General features: G+C 39.2%; 1 protein-coding gene across 1 annotated transcript in view; it reads left to right on the forward strand.

Moving 5' to 3' along the window:
* The first annotated feature begins 17,476 nt into the window (after nt 1-17,476).
* Nucleotides 17,477-23,430, forward strand: part of LOC134855558 (uncharacterized) — a 32,152-nt gene continuing 26,198 nt past the window's right edge. Inside the window, exon 1 of the mRNA XM_063872100.1 lies at nt 17,477-17,486. The gene's annotated coding sequence lies outside the window, so the exon portion shown is untranslated. The remainder of the gene's footprint in view (nt 17,487-23,430) is intronic.

Below are 23,430 nucleotides of genomic sequence, written 5' to 3' on the forward strand. Positions count from 1 at the left end.
CTTTTAAGGTGTCCAGTCAGAAGCATTTTCATGTATGCCAAGATTTTTGGGGGCCTTTTTACAGTGTCATGTATGGAAAGCAAGCTGTGAGATGGATGCTCTGAGCAAAAAATTTTATGCCTACAACTTTGCAAATGAGTAGGTTTTTCGCAAAAAATCATTGTGCTAATTTAAATTTTGAGGCGTTTCATTATTGCTGATTGTTGTTAACTCATTTTAACCAGAATGCCTAAATGTTAATGCTATGAAAAAGAAATGTGAATGTTTAACAGCTTACCCAAAAAATGTCTATAGATTAAGCAAAAAAATCCAAAAAATTATAAGCTTTGACTCAAAGTTGAATTTTTCTTTTCAACTGGGTATATATATTTGGTACAAGCGGAACCCGAACCGACCATTAGAAACTAATATAAAAAAAACTGAAACTTTTAAAAACATATTTTGCAAAAATATGAAAAAATTTGAAAATTTTGAATCTCTCCTCAAATTGATTCTTTTGATGCCAACCTGATTGAAATCAAGAACCCAGAATTTTTTCGGAAAATGTTATTGGAGTAAAATTTTGGAAAACTTTTAGGAGAAAATTTACAGTTTCTCAAAACGCGTGAAAAACAGTCAAAATGACGTATGGGTTGCGTGACTTTACTATCTGATAGAACCAAAGCCTCATATCAATTCAATCTCTTTGATTTTCTTTCAACTCCTGTTTCTTTCGCACAGGTGTTGAATTCTCAAAGTGTAGCTGAATTGATTTGCATCCTTTCTATTTTTTCGGTTAAATTATTCCATAAACGTAAGTCCCTGTCGTTAGTTTGCTTTGTCACTCACTCAAAACCCTGCTTTTAACATCGCAAAAACGAATTTCTGGGATTTGCCATGCTGTTCTTGGTTTAAGTCTAAATTACAGCACAAAAATCCAGACAAAACTTGTTCATTTTTACACAAATAATTTTTGTCTAATAGAACTAATATAGTGATTCGGCAAAATCTTATCAGAAAACTTTTCAATCGACATTATAGTAATATCAAACGAGGTCTTTTGCAAATTGAAAACTTTTTACCCTGACACAATATAAACATAAAATAACCGTATTTATCTACTTTCAGATCATAATAACATCCAGATCTTACTAACATCATACAGTCGTAAGGTTATTTAAGTTTAAAAGGCTGATCAATCAGTGCAAAGTAGCCTTAGAAAAGGATATAGGAAAAGTTGATGAATTAATTTCTGAATACATTAATTTTCCGAGTAAAGCGCTGAAGACTATAACTGATGCCCAAGACAAGCTGCTGGAAGAAACACAGAATTATTTATTTCCAGTCAAACTTAGCGTTTGCATTCTGGAGATGAAACGCCTTAATCATCTTAAGCATCGAAACCTTTTTCCATCTTAATAACCGATGCGAACAAGAAAATGCAAAACTGCGTCGCGATGAAATTGAAAAGCGGAAATAGGCTGATGTTCATCATAAGCAAAATGCAAACGAGTTGGATTTTTGGAAATTGACGACGAGAATCGAAGGACGTTGATTGAGGCAAAAACTGTCAAAACTGAGCAAGAGACGTTGAGCTGGGGATCAATTTTGACCTTATTAAAGTTTTTTGGCATAAAGCAGCACTCCCAGGGTTTCTCCCCAGGTAAGAACGAAAGATTGGGTGAATGCCGCCGTCGAGGTATGAAAAAGACTCGCGACGACTGGTATGCCGACAACAAAATATACAGGTTAATTCGGTTGGTTGAATCATCTCATTTACCGGTTACAACTTATCCGAACAGTACTTCCTTCTTTGTCCCATTTTTGTTCAACACAACAATTGCTCCCACCTTAGTAGAATAGACCCACTATTCTGGAAAAACCTAGTCAGCAGAATATCCCTCCTAGTCCAATTATTCTGGAATCACCGCTTCCATCACCGCTACCGCCCTCTCCCCCGCTTGCTCCGACGAAATTTATTTCTTCAATTGCAAGAATCTCATTGAAACCTCCGCCCATTAATGCTCCAGTCAACCCACCTGGATTTCATCTCCAGTCAACCCACCATATATGTCATCTCGGCCATTGAATCTAAATTCAACTATCCCTCCGCATTCAAGTCTCGCCCAACCGACAAGATTTGCGTTTGCGTCTTTACATACCGAACATGACTAATTGGTTTGCTCCCTGAACACTTGAACTTGGTTATGTTGCCACTACATGTGCACCACAGTTGGGACCTTTTGCCTTCTTCACACCCAAAATACAGCCTACCGCTTTAAATTAGTAATACAACACTGGTTGACCTGTTTACAATAAACCACGAAGCAAGGCTAACCAGCCCAAAATATGCCACAAACATTTCCTGCATTGCTTTAGTACCATCAACCTACCTCTGATTGATAGGCGTACAGGTTTTAAAAGACGTCCTCAAGTTACTCGAAACAATCCATTGCCGCAATGGAAACTTGCCTATTTCAAATGTGATCCCCTCCAGCGGTACAAATGAACTGGGCAGTTTAAAAGTGCTGTGGAGTTACAAACTTTTTCCGATGATGTTCAATCAACATACCTCAAAACATTACATTGATCGCCGGCAAAGCAAAAATTTGCTAAAGCGCAATTTGCATTTAGTAGTGCAATGTACAAGGAGACTCTCAAGAAACTTGAGCTAAATTTTGGTCAACCACAACTAGTCGTCCATACATACCTGGATAAGAATACCAATACACGGCCCGTTAAAATTCTTATCTCCAAAATCATCTTATGTTTTGCATTTATGATATCAAGTACATTTGGTATGTTCCAGTCCAGTTGTTTTCGTACACCGCTGGCCTTCAAAGTGTCACCAAGAAGCTTTCACCTAAAGTGAAAGAGTCTGGGTCGCTCCATCTTCAATAGAATTCAACGGTGTGTCCATCTCATATACCGGAAGATAACTCTTTACAAACAAATACCGCCTTTAGAGTATTTTCAGTGAGTCGAATTTTCATTATAGTACCTATTTGCGACTTACAGGTAAGCATTCACTTTAGAAATGTAGCGTCTTCAAATCAATGAGCTAAATTATTTGCCAGGGCTTTTTTTCTTGTCTTCAAGGAAAACAGAGTTTGAGGAAAAGCCCCAAGCCGCAAAGCTGTTCAAAACTTAAATCGATGAGCCCACACAATGTGTTAATGCATGAAGTTGAGCGCATCTGTCCAGCCCGTGAGATTATTGTACAGGCAAGAACAACGAGAGATTATTGAGCAGGTTGAATTAGACTCTGATGATATCATAAACTTTTCTAAACTTATCATAAACTAATGTTCCACTCAACGACGCTATCAACATTGCACTCAGAAAACATTATGAGCGAGAGAAACCCGCCGACATTGCACGCAACACTATGGAAAGATTACTAAATCTTGCTGCAGGTCAAGTACATTTTAAGTGCATTGACATGTGGTATACAAAGAGGAAAAATTTGGCTATGGGAACTTCTCTTGCAGTCATGCTGTCTATTTTGTGGACGAAATAGCTCGAACCTAAAATGTTTTCTAAGATATGTAGATGATATTGTGAGAACTGTGAAAGGGTTTACCAGAGAAAAAACAATGAGTGGAAAACCAATACCTAGAAACTTGGACTGATAAAATTGTTTCAAGGACCCAACTCACCAAATCAAAGGAAAAGCTAACAACAGCACTGGTAAGGACCTGCATAAAGAGAGTATTGATAAAACAGGCAAACCACCCATGATGGTGGTGCAGTAACGAGGAATTGAAATCTGATATTTGCGGATAAGGTGCGGAATATAATCAAGGCACTAACTATTTTGAACATTAGAAAGCTGAAAACCTGTCTATCATCCTTAAAGTCTTCTTTTTCGCTTGAGTTAAGATTAAAAGTGGTTTACAGGATTTCATGTCGCGGATGTAACTCCACCTCTGTTTGCCAAACGGTTCCACATCTAATGACTAGAACCGATGAACACTGAACAGAGGGCTCACCCATAGGACAGCATCTAAGGCAGTTCGGAAATGAGGGCACGAGCGCGGTAAAGTCATGGAAGGTTAAAGACCAAGCTAGCACCAACGTCAAGCTTCTCACATTAAAAACACTTCACATCTAGAGAAGAGACCGAATATAAACACGCGCGATGATTAGGAGCAGGGAACTGACCCTTAAATTATAGTTCCGGAAATCAAGTTTTGGCTAATACAAAACAAATTAATTTCGAAAGAAAAAATTGACGTGTTTCGAACTTGGAAAATGAGAGAAATCAAAAAAAATTAAACTTAAGTTTAGTTAAAATAAATGGTAAGGTTTAAAACAAAATGTCTCAAAAACCTAAAACTGATGATTTAGTCATGATGTAAACTCGGCGTAAATTTCAAATTCGCAAATTTTGATTGGTTCAATTTTTATTAATTTTAATAGACATTGTCTTATGATATTTTTAAGATCAATGATCAATTCATGAAATTTTAATACTTTTACAATTGATGATCCACAAAGGTGTGAAAACGTATAAAATTGGCCTTTTTAATTCCTTCTAAACAAAACACAAATTTTTTAAGTTTGCTTTTGTAAAATTAGTTGATGCAAAAATAAAATAATTGGAAAGCAGAGGTAATTTGTTATCGTGTCTGAAGTATACTGCCATCAATTAAATTTTTTCAATCTTTCTTAAATGCAAATCCGTTTTCATAATGTCGCAACTCTATAGATGTGGAGATTTTTGATTTAAGAAAAACTTCATACGTGTTCGCAACAATGTGCATCGTCAGGATTCTTACAATAAATTTAACTGAATGACGATAAAACATCACTTTTCAAATGTTATTTACAGTATTTCACATACATTTTGGTTAAGATCATGTTAAGAAATGAGTCAACCACAGTCATAATTTCGGTTGAGACATGTACGATTTAAATAAGAAACCAAAACTGTTTCGGGAATAAGTTTTCAGTGTTAAGTCCCTACTCCTAAACTCATCGCATGTGTCCACTAGCGTTAACAGTTTTCTCTAGTTGTTTGATCTATCTATATTTGCCCAACTAAGATCTGCGCTACTTCCCTCAAGACTGCCTTGCTAAAGGCGAAGGCTGTATTCAATTCAAAATTTTTTTAAATGCAATTCAGATTAAAATTTTATGATTTTTTCATGAAGTTTTAACACTAAAAATTTAGTTCATGTATAACATGGCTAAATTTCAGAAAACTGATAGGTCAGAATCAAAAAAATTCCCAAATCGATTTTTTATAACAATGAAAGAACAAATTTCGCTGAACAAAGTTCGGGCATTTGCGCTGTAAGCGCCTTGTGAATTTTTGTTTCTCGCGGTCAGCAGTGCAATGAACAAAAAGCATTTACCACCGCCGTTTCTGGCTTTCATTCTCAGAAAAAGACTGTTATGGAAAATTGTATTGAACTATGCAAAGTACCTAAATACATTTAACAATAACCAATATTGCCTTAATTTTCCTGCTGAGCTGAAGTCAGATATTATAGACCAAACAGCCAGCACTTAAAAGCTACTCACACTAGAGGCTTTGCATATTTGGAGGAAGAGTTCGAGAAACAACACACGCGATGAATTCAGGAGCCGGGAATTAACACTAAAATTATAGTCCATGTTTAACATGGCCAAATTAAAACCATGCTAGCCATCCCTCAAAACTTTGCTTGTGACCTGAGTTCCAAAGTGGCGTATAAGCTTACATGTAGTGGATGTAACTCCTCCTATATTGGCAAGACGTCCGACATTTAGTCACGAAGGTCGATGATCACCGCAAAGAGGACTCCCCAGTAGGGCAACACTTGTTAGAATGTAATAAGGAGGTTGGCGGTTTTGCTGAGCTGAAGTCAGAGATTATCGACCAAACAGCCAAAACTCAGAAACTACTCACACTAGAGACTGCAAATTTGGAGGAAGACGCCGAGAAACAACACACGCGATGAAATCAGGAGCCGGGAATTAACACTAAAATTACAGTCCATGTATAACATGGCTAATTTTTAAAAACTGACATGTCAGAATCGAAAATATTCCCGAATAGAAATTTAAAAACAATGAAAAAACCAGTAAAAAAAAATCTCAGAAATTTAGAGGAAATTGCTATTAATGATTACGTAATATAATAATTTATTACAATTATTTGAATTTGATTGGTCAAAAAAATTTAGAGCATTCTAGACCTGTTTCTCATTTTTACAGATTTTTGATTGTTTTGTAAACCTTGTAAGAAAATTAAATCCTGATGATGCACAAAATGTGAAAAAATGTTGGAAATTTTATTTTAAAATTTTTTATGGATTTTGTGAATCGATTATATTAAACAAGTTGATATGCAACAAATTATGGGGTGTTTTCCGACTAAGATAATTTTTCTTTTGTACTTGTCAAAATTGTTGAAAACACTACAAATTGTTAGCCTCTGCTGATCGTCGAAAAAGCTTGTTTTGAAAAAAGATGTTAAAGTCTATATTCAGGTTTATTGTGAATTGAGTCGTTTTATAGAAGAGTCGTTAATTTGAATATTCAAAAAACCAATCAATTCTGAAACAGTTATACGAAAAAATGCTTAGGTACCGATATAATACCAAAACTTTTGCGGTATAGGGTACCTGAAAATGGTGTGTTTTCAGATCAAGCGGTTCACAGCTTTCAACTTAAACTACTTAGACTGAAATCTAAGCGCTTCCAATGACATAAACATTGGGAGCGCTGCATTGTAGAAAACTGAGGCCAGGGATCATCATGCGGGATGAGTGCAGGAGCAGGGAGCTCACACTTTGTTTTTAGTTCAAAACATTTTTGGCTTAAAAAATTGAACATGTCCATCAAAAAATTCTAAAATTGAAAAATTAGTATAAGGAAACGCTGAGTATGGTTAAAAATCTCATAATTGTAAGGAAAAATATAGCTTACAAACTTCTGACGTAATAATGCTAAACTTTGATTGGTGGAATTTTTGTTTGTTTGTTTAGAACCACTTAATGGTCTTTTATGATGCTTGAACATCTGTAAATCAATTTAAACTAATTTTTCAACCTGACGATGGACATAATTCCGAAAACGTTCGAATTCACATTTTACTCATTTTTTTTCTTAACAATTTTTGTGTAACTTTAGACCCCAGAAAAGTTTTTTTTTCATATTTTTAGAATGCGTTAACATTGTAATTTCAAACAAACTTTTTTGCACATTTTTGTGCATCTTCAGTTTTTAAAAAACCAATTATCTGTACAAAATGATCAAAGATCATAAAAAGGTTCAAACACGTCATTATTTCAAAACTTAAAAAATTTAACTAATCACAACTTCACAATTATTACTAAAATTTTGTAACAACTTTTATTTAAACATTGTTTTTCATAGTTTTGGGGCCCGTAAGTTATGTGACATTCGACCAGAATGTACGAAAATGCAAAGTCGGAATCATTTTGACGAACGAACGCGGAAGGGTTAATTTGGACTTTCATGTTATTTTTTAAAAATTCGTTCAAAAAGAAAGGCACGTGACAATGTCAAGATTTCGCACCAAACGAAATGGCAAAAACTTAACAACCCTTAGTCTCAGACAGAACAGCAAGAGAATTCGTGAAGAAAAGCAGTAAACGGAAATTATGTGATACTGATCGAGATTGGAGAAAGCTTTACGAAGACCATTCCGAGTTGTAACGATTGTGCCGCTACAGTCGTTACAACGCGAATCCCGAGAACAAGGAAGGGTATTGGGACGGCGTATCCAGCCTTCCTGAAAGAAATAAGGACGTTATTTCCCCGGATTCCAGAATCCGAAGGGGTCTCGGGAGAAGAACTCAAACTGTATCTTATAAACTTTTAGCTTCCTGGAGATGTCCTGAGTTGAATTCAATTAATATCTAAATTCTTTTTCAGATCATGAGAAGCTAGGAGTTAAGGGAAAGGGTTGATCCATCTTCGATGGAGATGATGATCTTTATCTACTGAACAAAAACAATAGTAATATTATAAATAAGTAGTAGCCTGGTTTTAGGACTGATCTCGTGGTCTGGGGATACTGAGACCCAGCCATGAGCTTACTATTTTTGCATGTAATTCAGTTAGTTAGAGCGTTATGATCGAAGCCGGAAACAGTAACGTTTTTGTCGACCCGATGTTAGAAAGACCACAAAAAGAACTGCCTTTGGCAGAGACGGTGAAAAGCACGTAGAGCTGTGTTTAGACGCTAGCCAGTCGTTTTAGAACCTAGCTTTATTTTCCGTCGATATGTACTTCTGGGCGAACGTTACATAGCTGTTTTTATGGCGCGGACGGGTATATCGGAAAGCGGAAGCCTTCCGGGTTTCCGTGAATAGCTTTTTAACCTAGTTAAGACCGAAAATTCACGTACCAGTAAGGGTGCGGATATTGGCCGTCCCGTCGTTCCCTGAGAAGTTTGGGACCAAAAACACTAATGATAAACAAGAAATCAAACAGTTGTATAGTACCTAAGAAAAACAAAAAGAAATTAAAAAAACCGAAAAAACCAAAAACAGTAAAAAGTTTTTTTTCCGACAGACGAGATGTGATCCGACCCTACTGTTTGTTGTTGATAGATATATTTTTGCTACAGGCATTGAAATCAGTCAGGATTGTTACGATCAATTATTGGCCCGTTTGTGGTGCTTGTACTGAGTTTTTAAGAGCACTTTACTGCTAATTTGCGCTCAATCCGGAAGGGTCTCGGGATTAGAGAAGAAGACTGATCCGGCAAGCAGTGCAAGGAGCGACAAAAAAGGGCTCAAGGACGACAGCAATCGACTGTTGGGTATCCTTAACAAATTTTGTATCCCTTTTGGTACAAAAAGTAAGATATCAATCTGTGGGGGGCTGGACAGTGACTGCACTGAAGTGACCCTTCAACAAATTGCGAATTTCCGAGTTAAGCACCTTAATTCGGGTAATGAACAAACCCAGAGGGGTAAAATATTAATACCATTGCTATTTATACAGCCTATATTAATAACCCTACACCGTTTTTCTGTAGAAAACACAGTAAGCAGACCAATTTTCAGCGATATTTTGATCTCCCCACAAATCACGATTTTTGAGATATCGATATTTTTGGAAACGGAAAAAAAGCGCAAAATTAGTGAGTTACATTGTAATTGTACTAGTATAATAGGTAGAACCGGTTGAGTTTAGTTCAGAAGTGGTTGCAACTAATTGGCTAACAAAAACCGAAATTTCTTGAATTTTGAAAAACGAAACGCTACAAAATCAGAAAAACTTTGAAATTTTTAAGTTGTTACAGTAAAAATTGTTGTTCGAACAACGTTCTCTAGTGAATCGACAGGTTTTAAAATCCGTTTGCCAATAACCATCCGGGATACAGTGAAATCGGACTCAACGTGTTTGATTTAGTGGATTCATCAATCCGGAAGGGTCCAAATAGCATTGTTTTTGACAAATTTTTTCAACTGGAACGTTTTCGATCAAGTCTTCTGCATTGAACTAGAAAAATATAGACCATTTGAGCTCGGATCAATAATGTTTAGGTCGAAAAGATAAGAATTGTGAAAAAAGTCAGGCGGGACCTATAAGAGAGAAAATTTTTTGACTTTAGAAAAAAGACGTTTTGATTAATAACTTTGGAACTACTGGAGAGATCCAGTTGATCTTAGTACCATTTGATCAAAAATATGGTGAGCTTACTCATAGAACCTTCAATTTGTCCAAAATAGAAAGCGTAAAAGTTTTTTAAGATTATTTTTTAAGCAAAATTACCAGTTAGTGAAGGTACCCTTCCAACGTTTTGTAAAAAAAAATGGATCCTAACGTTTTGTGAAAAAAAATTTTGGAAAGCCTTTATACCCCTACCAAAGGATAGTAACGGTCGAATAAGGCAATTTTACGCCGTTCTAGACAACAAGGAAGAGCTAAGGAACCCAGAAAATCATAGTCGAGACGAGACTAGGCTAGTTTGAAGACCCTTGACAGTTGAGTAGAATAGTAAAATAAGAGGCTTAACTACGATCCGGAAGGGTCTAGGGACGGAAACACACCCTTCCCAGTTAGTTCCTACAGTATAATATCCGGAAGGGTCTCGGGTGAAATTTTTAAAATTCCCGGAGAAGCTAATTTTACAAACGCGGAGGGGTCCCAATCCGGAAGGGTCCTATTTTGCCAATCCGGAAGGGTCTCAATTTTGCCAACCGGAGTTTACCCAATTTTGCCAATCCGGAAGGGTCTTAATTTGGCAATCTGGTGAGGTCCTAATTTTGCCAATTCGGAGGGTCCTAATTTTGGCAATCCGGAAGGGTCCCTATTTTGCCGATCCAGAGGATTCCTATTTTTGCCAATCCGGAGGGGTCCTGTTTTGCCAATCCGGAGGGGTCCAATTTTAGCCAATCCGGAAGGGCCCCTATTTTGCCAATCCGAAGGGGTCCTATGTTTGCCAATCCGGAGGGTCCTATTTTGCCAATCCGGAAGAGTCCTAATTTGCCAATCCGGAGGGGTCCTAGTTTTGCCAACCAGGAAGGGTCCTAATTTTGCCAATCCGGAAGGGTAAAACTTTTGCCAATCCGGAAGGGTGCTAGTTTCACCAATCCGGAAGGGTCCTATTTTCGCCAACCCGGAAGGGTCCTATTTTGTCAAAACTTAAGTAGACAAATGAAAAGTATGTAGTAAAAAATATTAGGTTATTAGGTGTCAGGCTAGAAACCAGTGACTGCACTGGTAACTTTCCTTTTAAAGAGACCAGAGTAAAACAAAACGGGTCTGAACCGGGATATTCGCGACAATAAGTCTTAATTGAATAAGACCTTGTCACTGATTTGTGTGGATTAAAATCCAAATCATTTTTTGGAAAGTGATTGCCTTGAGGATTCTAGTAGGTCTAGCTCGGGCAATCCGAAGGCAGATAGGTAACACAGGACTCGGTGCGTTCAATATACGCCCACTTGAGAAAATTACTGCCTTAAAATTTTGCTTGTTTGGTGCGGCACCGAACAGGGAAAGCTCTTTCTTTAGAAACAAGTTCGACTATTGTATTGCGACTAACTAAAACACAAAACACATACGTTTTTAATTGAAATTTTTTTATTTTCCTTCATTTTTGGTTTTAAATCAATATATCTGTTCTTGATTGGGTAGTGAGTACACTATTTTTTAAATATATTGATATCATCATTTTGTGCTAGCTTCATACATAATAACCAATACTCAATTGTTGTGAATAAATTGTCTACGCGCTGTACTGTGATAACCTACAAAGATTCGTGGTCACTATTTAAATTAATTTTTTGGAATTTTTTGTGTTGTGTTATTATTATCAGTAGTCAAACATTAGGGACACTAGCAATCGAATTGAGTATATAGGCAGTAAGAAGTGATAAATCGAAAATGAGTATGGACAAGTCAAGGATACCTAAACTAAGTGATAGCTCTAGGAAATTCATACCAGAGAAGCAAAGAAAAGCAATGAACCACCCTTTTGTGGAAAGGATCGCACAAACCCGGACCGACAAAGGGAAGAAAGTTTCAGGCGGAATGGTTAAAACCAGGAGTCGAAAGTCCTCAGAAGGACAAAAGGCAATGCTAGAAGTAGAGGTCCATCCAGACCCTGCCATGGACGAGAACCGGGAGGGACATGGACCGGAAGGGAGTGGAGACCGAAGAATTGCGAGTGAATCTGTTCCGGTAGAACAAGGCCAAAATTTTGCCACTTCCACCGGGACTCTAGACCGAGCAGAGATGTCGGAACTGTCCGACATCTCTAGTGAAAACGTTGCGACTACAAGATCACCCACAGACAACACTGTGATGCATGGTGTGATGGAGAAACCGGCAACGTCTTCCTCGTTCTCAGAAAGACTGAAGAAGACTTTGGGAAACTTCTTTCCATTTACCATGGGAACAGGTACAGGCGATGATGCAGAAACCCAGGAAGAGGAGGAGGACGATGACGAGCAAGATGACTTCGGATTTCAAGTCAGCCTCAATAGTTCGACTCAGGAGAAAGATGCATACACCAATAGAGAGACGGGCTCTATGGACCAAATTGGTGTTGTCAGGACATTAAGCAAGACAACAAATGGATCAGGCCAGTCAAGAGACCATGACAAATTCGGAAATGCGAACTGGGAAAAACAGATACACAGAGTTATGTAATCCACCTGCGGATCCAAAAGTGGATCACGAAGAGACGTCGAGGCAGAGAACTAAGACTCGAGTCTCGACCTGCACCAAGCTACCTGGAACCGATAGGGTGACACCGTCTTTTGTGACGCCATTAGTGGACAACGGAGCATCAATCGAAGAAGCCTTGACCAACATAGTGGACAGCATAGGAAAACAGAATAAACAGATGTCCTTAAGAATGAGTGAGCTAGAGAGGGTAGTTCACGTCGAGAGAGAAAGCCTGCGGGAAGAGATCAACCGCAACAGATAAGAAGTTAGCAGAAGCGAAAACGCTTGAAGGAGAGGACGGATGAACAGTTGGCCAAAAACTTGTTGCGATTGACGAGTAAAGCTGAGCAAAGAGAGTTACGATTGAGAGATGACATTGAGAAGTTGAGAATTCAGCAAGAGCAGACTCTTGGGACTCTTGACACAAAGATAGAAGCGATGATGGAGATGCGAACTCAAGCTATCATGGATAGGTTGGATGGGCTACTAGGAAACAGGAGTGGATCGAAGATTGGGGAAACAAACTCAAGAGAATCCAGCAGGAGTCGAGAGTGAACCTCAAGGAACAACCCAATAGAAGAAGGACTTGTGGATTCACTAGAGGATGTGGCAGTTCATCCAGCTATGCCAGAGGGGACAAAAGGCCGCGGGGCCCAAACATCAGAGGAAGTTCAACTGGCAACAGACCGACCTCAAACGAACGACTGACGCAAGATACACACATGCGAGTGGGAGATGTGATTCCATGAAGTTGAATCATGCGAATCAAGGAAGAAGCCATCCGAGCAATTCGAACAGAAGGGAAAACCCAGAAACTCTATCAGGGGGCAATGCTGCTCAAGCAGGGCATTCAAGGACGCAACATCAATGGCCACTGCCTTTGAACCTCTGAACAGGTCCTTGGAAACATTTCTAACGAGGTTATCTAGAACCACTGAACGCAGTGAAAAGTCCAGAAGGGTTTTTAAGAAACCAAGATGCTATAAAGACGAATCTGATGGCTGTATTGATACCTGGATAAAGGTAATGAAACTGCATTTTGAAGACGAGGACTTGACAGAAAGACAAGAATGCAGTGCGCTCACCAGTAACCTGGAAGGGACAGCCCTAAACTGCGTGATGGCCAAAAAGCAGTACCAGTGGGACACTGCTGAGAAATTTTTTTGAATCTTGTTAAATTGTTTTGGCTCAGGGTTGCCAGGACACAAGGCGATGATGCGCTTCGAGAAACGGAGGCAACGTGAAGACGAGATGATACACAAGTTTCTAGACAATTTGGAGATGCTTAGAAGGCGTAGCCAACCAGATGAGTCGAACAGGAGGATGAACCTGGCATTAGCCTCAAAAATCATCGATGGTGTGAAGAATGATGAGCTTCGAACGATGTTAGCGACACATTACACACCACTTTCAACAAATGCGCCAACACCAGAGGAGATGAGACTCAAGTCAAAGAAAATCTTTTACTGAAGCCTCCATCGAGATCTGGATTTTACAAAAACAATTATGGCAATTTTAACAATGGACCAGCAAACCAAGGTAACAACTGGTACAAACCAAGGGACGATATGGACAAGAGACGCTCTTGTCCAAATTGCAGTTCGACGGACCATCATGTGTCAGCATACCCAACCTACAAACATGGCATGAAAGCAATAGGCTTTAGCCTCGAGGATGAAGATACGTCAGAGGTCGATCATGAAGATTTCATGAGGGGAGTAATTGCAAAATTTGGCCCAAAGTGTTTCTTTTGTAACTTGGAAGGTCATTTTAAATCAGATAGCGCACAATTTTGGGATGCTGTGGCAGGCATCAAGCATCCAAGGCATGAGGAAGATTTATCGGGTGTGAAAGCCAGCAAGGCTTGCCTGTTGAGTGAAGCGGAGGCACGTAGAAAGGAGAAACCGCAAGAGCTGGCAACAAAGAAGATGCAGGCAGTAACTGAAAAAATGCGTGAACCTGAACCAGTGAAGGCGGCAGTTGACAAAAAGATTGACTATAGGTTAGCCGCGAGAGATGCTTTAAACAGATTCCAGCAGGAGTTAGTGACGAAGGAGATCGAACAAAAGGTGAAGTTCAAACTAGAGAATGAGAAAATTCAGGAAAATCTAAACGCCTTCGAGGCATCAGAAGTCGAAGAAACGAAAGCACCAAGCAGTTTGAACATGAAACTAAACGTGATCTCTGGGCAGAAGTTCGGCATGGTGCCACAAGGAAGTAGAATACAGTCAATAACTTCAGTTGCGGAACATCAGGTGGTCAGGAACCTAAGTGAACCCTCAGAGTTCACTATGATGCATTTAGATACATATGCAGATTATCTGAGACAGGTAGAGCCACGCACTGAGTCGAGGGCTGTGCGAGCGTGGTTGACAACGGGTGGCCCTCGAACAAAGAAAATCCACGGGCGCTACGTGGAAGTCTATGGACCGTATCAGGTGATGTTGATCGTTGACGGAATCAATATCTATTCTAGGACCTACGTCACAACCGATAGTGACCAAATGGGGCAGATCTATTTGGGTCAGGAAGAACTCAGGTCCGTAGAATCGGCCACGATGCCATGATGGAGCAAGATGCTGAACACATAGGGTACGAGGCAGATGTGACTGCACATCTGCTAGACACCAATGGGAATAAAATTGGAGTAACAGGACTACTGGATACAGGAGCAGTGGTAAGCTGGATGCCAATAAAGACTTGGGAAAGAATGGGCTTCACGAGGGAAGATCTAATTCCAACGAACCTCAGACTTGCGGCCACCAACCGCGGAGCAATCTACGTGGCCGGAAGGACACCAATAATGGTCCTTCACATGGGAGGACGCGATCTTTGGATGAGCCTCCTGGTTGTTGAGAACTTAGACGACTCATAGATATTTCTTCTTGGGCCGTAATTTTGTCCGGAATTTTGATGTGATGATTGACTTAAACAACGGCCTAATAAAGATTAGAAATCCGGACCGAAAGTATGTTAAGAGACCAATTAATAGAACAATAACAGATGAAAACACTGTACCATTTTTTTAGATTGAAAGATAAAACTACATTCGTTTTAGTAATTAAGTAATAGTAAACAGGTTTGTCTGGTGCGCAACCCAAATAGCCAAAGCTCGGTGATTTTAGGCCGGAGCTTTTCAGTAACACGAAACGGGCTGTGTGCCAGTGGGTTGTTGAACACACTGGGCACCACGGTTTCGATCCAGAGTGGAAAGAAACTTGGTTACGCTTTGCCGACGAAGACCGACTATGAAGAGACACAAAACTTGAAGAGATATAACGTGAAAGACTGCCCGAATCACCGAATCACGTGATAAAATTTTTTTTAAAGAGAATTGATGAATTTAAATCTATTAATAAACTGTTATCAATGAAATCCGAAACGGATGACGGTTTGTCGAGCTGCTCGAAAATTGTGGAACGCCTCTCGTCATATGAATTAGAATCCGACAAACCGGTTTTGTCGGAGATAGAACACTCGAGAGGGAAAATTGTTGAGGGAGATTTTGAATCATTAAGGGTGGTTTTAAATCGGAATACGGAAGTGTTTTCAAAACATAAGGCAGATATCGGTTGTTGCAACTTCGTCGAACACGGAATAGAATTGGAGAAAGACGCCATTCCTCATAGAGAAGGCGCGAGGTGAATGACGCCTCTTTAATCGGAAGCGTGCCGAGCGGAACTAGAAATGTTGCTCAAATACGACAAGATAGAACCCTCGAAATCGCCTGGGGCTTGTGGGGTAGTCATGGCCAAGAAGAAGGGGAGCAGCTTAGGTTCTGTTGCGACTTTTGTTACCTGAACGCAGTGACAACGAAAGATGCGTACCCGATAACGCGAATAGTTGAGAGCCTCTCGAAACTTGGAGACGCCAAGTTCTTCACCACACCGGACTTGGGTTCTGCCTTCTGGCAGGTCCCTCTGCGGAAGAAAGACAAAGAAAAGACCGGATTCGCATGTGAATTGGGGTTGTATCAGTGGAAGAGGATGCCCTTTGGTTTGTGCAACGCAACGGCCACTTTCGAGAGACTGATGGCTCAGGCTTTGACCAGAGTGACGAAGAAGTACGGGAACCTTGTGATGTCTTACGTGGATGACGTGGTCATAGCAACTCCCACCTTGGAAGACCACATTGATCAGCTCGATGAGATCTTTGGTTGCATGAAAAGAGCAGGCTTGAAATGCAAACCATCGAAATGTGAAATCCTTAGGGATTCAATCAAGTATCTGGGAAGAATGGTGGGCACGCATGGCGTAAGGCCGGACCCGGAAGCAGTGGAGGCTGTGTTGACATGGAAGGCTCTCAGAACGGACACACAACTCATGAGCTTCCTAGGGTTTGCCAACTATTACCGTGCGTTCATAAAAGGATACGCAGGCAAGGTGTACCCATGCCGAAACTGATGCACAACAAAGGAAAGAAGTTCGAATGGAACGAAAAAGCTCAAGCTGCGTTCGAGAACATGAAGCGGGAACTGTGCGAAGCGCCAGTGCTGGGCATGCCTACAGAGAAGGGCATGTATGTTCTTGACACAGATGCATCAGTAGTGGCTACTCAGGAATACTGCATCAGGAGGAGGAATGGAATGAGAGAACATTTCTCCGTCTCATTGCATATGGCAGTAAAGTATTGAGTGACACTGAAATGAAGTATGGTGCACCAAAGGCAGAAATGTTTGCGGTGGTCACATTCGAGGAGAAGTACCGCGCATACTTAGGGAGTGCTCCCTTTAAGTTACGCGTGGACAAAATGTTATCCTGGTTGAAGACGTACTCGATGGACCAAAGCGATATTGGTCGGTGGATCGTCAGATTAGATGGCTACCACATGATAATCGAGCACATGATGCGCGACAAACAACAGAATGCTGACAAACTCAGCAAGAAGCATCTACCGTAAATAATCATCTGTCTGGGTTCAGTGATATATCATATTAAAGCTCTTTTAGTCGTGATTCGAATGACATTCGAACGACGTTGAGAAAAACCAGTTTGATTTTTCGTCGAATTTTGAGCGAGTGAGCAGGCTTACTTTAGCTTATTAATGCATAATTTGAGCCTTGAAAATTTAGTTTCATCATTACGAAGTTGGTAGTTTTTGGAATTTTAGCTTCATCTTAGGAATCAAGAACATTAAAAATTTTTGGGAAAAAATTTTGAAAAATTATTTAAATTTTTTTTAAATTTTTTTGTTTTCCTTGTTATTTGTCTTCAAAAATTGTTTTCCACTTTGCATATTTTACATGGTTGACGAAAATTCCTAAGCTCTACTTTCGCTCAATTTTTTTATCACCCCAAGCCGAAAAAACGACACAAATTGGAAAAATAATTTGTTGCCTAATTGTTGTGATAAGCTTATTAAATAGTTTCCGATATGATGGATGCAGAACCAAGACACTGACACGATCAATATCGGAACCGGACTGCTCCAGCAGTGCCAAAAATTTGGAGGTGTGGATCATGCTCGAGACTGATAGGCAAAATTGACTATAAAAGAAATCAAGAAATGGTCTAACAGTAAATGGCACTGTGGATGCGACAACTCAGTGGATGCAACAACGAGTGAAGGACATGATGCGACAGGGAATCAGCCAGATGTGGAACGATGTGGAGAAGATATTGTGGACTCCCGCTGTCAATTACTCGTCAATCCGAGTGGCGGCGAAAGCGGAAGATCGGGCCTCTCACAGGCGATGGCGGAGATGCAGATATCCGACGAGCCACCAAATATGGATGACCAACATGACCATTTCGCGACGATTGCACCACCAACTCAGAACCTGGCAGCAGACACATGTGAGGATCTCCCTTCATTTGTAGAAAACAGTGCAGCGATTGAAGGTCAATGGGGTAAATATCAACAAAATACTTTTGCGAGCAAGGTCAACGAGTACTACGATTTTGCCATACACTGGAAGAGAAATGCCTTCGATATTCCACATGGAAATGCCGTCAAAGTTCTCATTGAGGAACTCACAAAACTGCTTGACATGCTCAATGAAAAAAATTCGATGCAAGGTTTTTCAATAAAAGCTTTCCATTTGCTGATAGCTTTCGTCTTGCAGAAACCTTCCAAAGATTCTAAAGCGAAAGATCATTTGAAGTATCTAGAGAAGCGTTTAGCATGGTGGAGAGACGGTGACCTTGATTTGTTGTACAAAGAGTGCCGCACTATACAAGGCGAGTTATGAAAAACCTTTAGAAAGAGTGACAATAAAATGAAAAATTTCTGCAATTTGGTTCTCCAAGGGAGACTGAGCGCTGCCATGAAAATCTTATCACAAAAGGATGCTACTGGAGTGCTACCTCCCACAGAGCACGTGAGAGTAAAGATGGCCTTGTTAAATCCGATTGGTCAAGATGTAAACCGGGAAGAATTGCTACAAGGTATTCCTCCCGAAGTCCATCCCGTGATCTTTGAGATTCTAGGTGCGAAGAGGATCTATTAGCGACTCTTCGGACTCATGGATCCTCAGGTCCATCAGGTTTAGATGCGAACAATATGAAGAAACTCTTCTGTTCCAAGAAGCACAATAGAGCCTCAGAAAGTCTATATGAGTCCTTAGCCGCTCTAAGAAGGAGAATATGCACCGAGTTTGTTGACCCAAAGTCACTAGAATCATATATAGCATGCAGAGCAATTACACTGAATAAAAATGATGGTAAAGGCGGCATAAGGCCAATAGGCATTGGAGAGATAATTAGAAGAGTCCTCCGGAAAGCAATAGATCAAATTTTTGGTGCCGATATTTGCCATGCAGCAGGATCACAGCAAACCTGCGCAGGTGAAGAAGGTGGCGTTGAAGCAGCAATTCATGCAGCCAGGGAAATTTTCCAGATGGAGTCCACAGAAGCCAATCTATTGATTGATGCTGAGAATGCTTTTAATCGTCAAACCGCCCTTCTTAACATAAGGCATATATGCCCAAAAATCAGCACTTATCTTATCAATATTTATCGGTTGCCAGCCAGACTCATTCTAGGCGAAGGAGTAGAAATTTTATCACAGGAAGGCACCACTCAAGGAGATAATAGCGATGGCATTTTATGCGCTGAGCTTGAAAAAATTTCTTGTCAGTCTAAACAAAATTGGGTGTCATCAAGAGTGGTTCGCTGACGACGCCGGAGGCCTTGGGAATTTAGTTCAACTCCGTGAGTGGTTTGATCTTTTTACCAGTATTGGCCCCAAGCTTGGGTATTTTCCGAAACCGTCGAAATGTTGGTTAGTAATAAAAAGCGAGGGTCTCCGCGAGCAAGCCAACTAGGTCTTTGAGAACACGAATATCAACATCGCAAGCGAAGGACGTCCATACTTGGGAGCGGCAATTGGCAGCCAGAACATCACAAACGACTATCTACGAGACAAAGTTAAAGAATCGTCGAATGAGTTGTCTTCGCTGGAAGCAGCGGCCAAAACGGAGCCCCATCTTGCCTATATTGCTCTCGTCAAGGTGATCCAGAGTCGGTGGAATTTTATAATGAGGACTATTCCTGGTTGTGAACTGCACATGCAGCCACTTGAAGCCAAACTCAGGAACGTTGTTTCTCTTTTAGTCGACAGAACTCTCAGTGATCTAGAACGGGACATCATAGCATTGCCATGCTCAGCTGGTGGTTTAGGTCTGATAAATCCAACAGAATGTGCGTCTCTTTTCTATGAAAACTCTGTCAAGCTGACAAAAAAAATGAAAAACGCAATTATTGCTAAACAAGATCTTATTGACTACACGAATAGGACTGGACGAGCAGAAATTTCAGGATCGAACCGGAAACATGCAAAACAAGCCCTCGAAATTGTAATAGGAACCGAAAACTGAAGCAATAAACAAAACAAAACAAGTTCGGTTACAGTTCAGAAATTGGTTGATTAAAATATATGAAGTTACGGATACTAAAAAAACATCAGTTTCAAGAATTAAGAACGAGCTGGTATTAAAACTTTACAAACAATTTTACAGATAGTCCAAACATACAGCGTATATACAGAGGATATACAGATTCTCTTTCAAACAATGTGTGAAAAATTAAACTAAATTAAAACATATAGAACTAGCAAAAACGGAAATCACGCCACCTATTTGTATTTGTACGTATTGGATTGTTTCTCAATTCACTCACGTAAAATTCTTTCAATTTTTTCTTGAATCCTGTTCTCGATTTTTTCTAAATTGCGCAAAATTATGGGCAGTGAATTCCATTTTTTAGAAGTCAAATGAAAAAATGATTTTTGTAGAGAAGCGGTTGAACAATGTTTGTCAAAAATAATTTGTTTCGTTCGCTAAATTGCGCAAAATTATGGGCAGTGAATTCCATTTTTTAGAAGTCAAATGAAAAAATGATTTTTGTAGAGAAGCGGTTGAACAATGTTTGTCAAAAATAATTTGTTTCGAGGAGGCAGAGAGATATCATGCTATACTGGCGGAAAAAATGAGTGAGAAGCTGAACTGTACGTATGCGGACACTATGAACTATATCCGGAAGAAGCTCTCCTTCACCATCCTGAAAACTGCCTTGATAGCCTTGAGAGGACACCGGAAGAAACAGCAATACACGTCCTGTAGTACCCGAGACACCGACATAAACATTTTGTGCCACAATCAATAAACATACCTCATCGAATATCATTCCAGCATAAATTGTACACTTTCAGTATTTCTCCATACTTTATACCGATGGTTAATTCAAAACCTTTCCCAAAAATTTTTTTTTTAAGACTGGTCGGAGCGGAGCATTCTGTGCTACTTGCACAGTAACCGGTTATCCTTGTTTTTTTAAGTTTTCACAAAGTGTGCAAGACCCATATTTCTTTCTTGCTTTTTCCTGGGTCCCAACTATCTCAATTGTACCCCGGTTCAAGCTAAAATACGTTTGAAATCTTTCAGAGATTCATGGTTTTTTGCAAGCCGATTTATTGATGGAAAAGTGCTTGCTTGTTGTTACTAACGCAGACGATAATAGTTCGATCTATTGTGAATTATATCAGCAATTGACAGCATCAGCTGATTGGATTGGGTCAAGTAAAGCAACACGATTCAAATGTAGTCTTTATTTGGGCGAGCGAAATGGCTTACCTTATTCTAAGCTGGCTATATTTTCAACGGGAGAAAGAGTCCTCATCAATTATTATAAAGGTAGTGATGTAATCTGCAGAAAAAGTCAACTAGCTCGAACGCTGAAATTTTTTAATCTTGATGGAGAAAAGTGGCTACCATTGTCTTTCACTGTGACTCCAGGACGCAGTGAAACAGATGACCGAATACTACTCAAGGAGCAAATGCAAAAACAAGATTCTCTTTTTATAGTTAAGGTTAGATAAAACATTACAAAGGTAGTAATAAAACAGTTAGTTGGCAAAAAACTTGTATCAATATTGCCTCAATTAAAAGTTTTTGTCCGAAGACATCAGACATCTAGAAAAATTCAGTTTGATGACAACATAAAAATAACAAAGGAAGAAAAGCCCAAAACAGTTTATTGAGGCTGTAAGAACCGGATTGTAAAAGTTAATTCTTGGAAGTTTTAGCAGCTAAGTGCCTAGTCAGAATACTTTAAACATACCAATTTAAGTGGCGATAAAACATCATTTCATGAAATATGAAACATTTTATAATGTTTTGATTTTAAACCAATGTGTAGTTTAATCTTAATTTAACTTCAATGAAAAACGAAAAATGTTAGGGAACTATTATTCAATGTTAACTATCTATCTCGTAAATCCTTTGTGCGTGTTCATGGTCTGCTTCTCTTTTCTGAAGAAGAAGAAGAAAGAACACCTGAATTACTATACAATAAAAGCCGAGGCATCAGTATAGCAAAGTGTAAATAATAAAGTTGGTTAAAGTTCATTGGTTACATCAAACAAAAACACAACATCAGAAAACAAGCAATAAACAAAACAAAACAAGTTCGGTTACAGTTCAGAAATTGGTTGATTAAAATATATGAAGTTACGGATACTAAAAAAACATCAGTTTCAAGAATTAAGAACGAGCTGGTATTAAAACTTTACAAACAATTTTACAGATAGTCCAAACATACAGCGTATATACAGAGGATATACAGATTCTCTTTCAAACAATGTGTGAAAAATTAAACTAAATTAAAACATATAGAACTAGCAAAAACGGAAATCACGCCACCTATTTGTATTTGTACGTATTGGATTGTTTCTCAATTCACTCACGTAAAATTCTTTCAATTTTTTCTTGAATCCTGTTCTCGATTTTTCTAAATTGCGCAAAATTATGGGCAGTGAATTCCATTTTTTAGAAGTCAAATGAAAAAATGATTTTTGTAGAGAAGCGGTTGAACAATGTTTGTCAAAAATAATTTGTTTCGTTCGCTAAATTGCGCAAAATTATGGGCAGTGAATTCCATTTTTTAGAAGTCAAATGAAAAAATGATTTTTGTAGAGAAGCGGTTGAACAATGTTTGTCAAAAATAATTTGTTTCGAGGAGGCAGAGAGATATCATGCTATACTGGCGGAAAAAATGAGTGAGAAGCTGAACTGTACGTATGCGGACACTATGAACTATATCCGGAAGAAGCTCTCCTTCACCATCCTGAAAACTGCCTTGATAGCCTTGAGAGGACACCGGAAGAAACAGCAATACACGTCCTGTAGTACCCGAGACACCGACATAAACATTTTGTGCCACAATCAATAAACATACCTCATCGAATATCATTCCAGCATAAATTGTACACTTTCAGTATTTCTCCATACTTTATACCGATGGTTAATTCAAAACCTTTCCCAAAAAATTTTTTTTTAAGACTGGTAGGAGCGGAGCATTCTGTGCTACTTGCACAGTAACCGGTTATCCTTGTTTTTTTAAGTTTTCACAAAGTGTGCAAGACCCATATTTCTTTCTTGCTTTTTCCTGGGTCCCAACTATCTCAATTGTACCCCGGTTCAAGCTAAAATACGTTTGAAATCTTTCAGAGATTCATGGTTTTTTGCAAGCCGATTTATTGATGGAAAAGTGCTTGCTTGTTGTTACTAACGCAGACGATAATAGTTCGATCTATTGTGAATTATATCAGCAATTGACAGCATCAGCTGATTGGATTGGGTCAAGTAAAGCAACACGATTCAAATGTAGTCTTTATTTGGGCGAGCGAAATGGCTTACCTTATTCTAAGCTGGCTATATTTTCAACGGGAGAAAGAGTCCTCATCAATTATTATAAAGGTAGTGATGTAATCTGCAGAAAAAGTCAACTAGCTCGAACGCTGAAATTTTTTAATCTTGATGGAGAAAAGTGGCTACCATTGTCTTTCACTGTGACTCCAGGACGCAGTGAA

Source organism: Symsagittifera roscoffensis, chromosome 10 (genome assembly GCF_963678635.1).
Source record: "Symsagittifera roscoffensis chromosome 10, txSymRosc1.1, whole genome shotgun sequence".
NCBI classification, from domain to species: Eukaryota; Metazoa; Xenacoelomorpha; order Acoela; family Convolutidae; genus Symsagittifera; species Symsagittifera roscoffensis.